This window comes from Triticum dicoccoides, chromosome 4B (genome assembly GCF_002162155.2).
Source record: "Triticum dicoccoides isolate Atlit2015 ecotype Zavitan chromosome 4B, WEW_v2.0, whole genome shotgun sequence".
Lineage (NCBI taxonomy): Eukaryota > Viridiplantae > Streptophyta > Magnoliopsida > Poales > Poaceae > Triticum > Triticum dicoccoides.
In genome coordinates this window covers 378,818,584-378,819,683 of record NC_041387.1, presented here as the reverse complement: position 1 = coordinate 378,819,683, position 1,100 = coordinate 378,818,584, and positions in this window count along the sequence as shown.

The following is a 1,100-nucleotide window of genomic DNA, read 5'->3' as shown; positions in this document are numbered from 1 at the left end:
AGATGGGAGGGCCACCCCGAAGAGTACACACAGGCTCTTGGCCCCCCTCTCTGTCCCGTTACTTCATAACTCCTCCATCTTCGTTGTTTCGGTAGCGCTCGGCGTAGTCCTGTCGGAATCACTCCACCACCGTCGCCGTCACGCCGTCGTGCTGCCATCGATCCCATCTACTTCTCCTCCCTCGCTTGCTGGATCAAGGAGGAGGAGACATCATCGAGTCGTACGTGTGCTGAACACGGAGGTGCCATCCGTTCGATACTTCAGCAGTTTGGATCGTGATTGGATCGTGACGAGTCTGACTGTATCAACCACGTGATATATGCTTCCACTTAATGGTCTATGAGGGTACGTAGACACACCCTCCCCTATCATTGCTATGCTTCTCCTACATAGATCTTGGGTGTTCGTAGGAATTTTTTTTGATTTTAATGCTTTGTTACCCAACGGACAAAGTAAACTCGCGTATGAATAAACCCCATCCTTTTACCCTTAATGGCAATGATACAATATGTGTCATGTCTATTTCTGTCACTTGGATTGAGCACCACAAGATCGAATCCATTACAAAGCACCTCCCCCATTGCACGATAAATCAATCTAGTTGGCCAAACCAAATCAATAGACCAGAGAGAAATGTGAAGCTATAGTATTCATGCATAAAAGAGTTCAGGGAAATCTCAAATAATATTCATGGATAGATCTGATCATGAACTCACAATTCATCGGATCCCAACAAACTCATTGCAAAAAGTCATTACATCAAATAGATCTCCAATAACATCATGGAGAACATTGTATTGAAGATAAAAGAGAGAGAAGAAGCCATCTAGCTACTAACGATGGACCCGTAGGTCTGTGGTAAACTACTCACGCATTATCTCAAGGGTGGCAAGGTTGATGTAGAGGCCCTCCATGATCGATTCCCCCTTCAGAGAGTACCGGAGAAGGCATCCAGATGGGATCTCGTGGGAATAGAAACTTGTGGCGGTGGAAAAAGTATTTCGGGTGGCTCTATAATGTCAAGGGAATATTTGAGTATTTATAGTGGAATTAGGGTTGGAGGTGCCATGAGGGGCCCACAAGCCTGGTGCCCCCCCCCC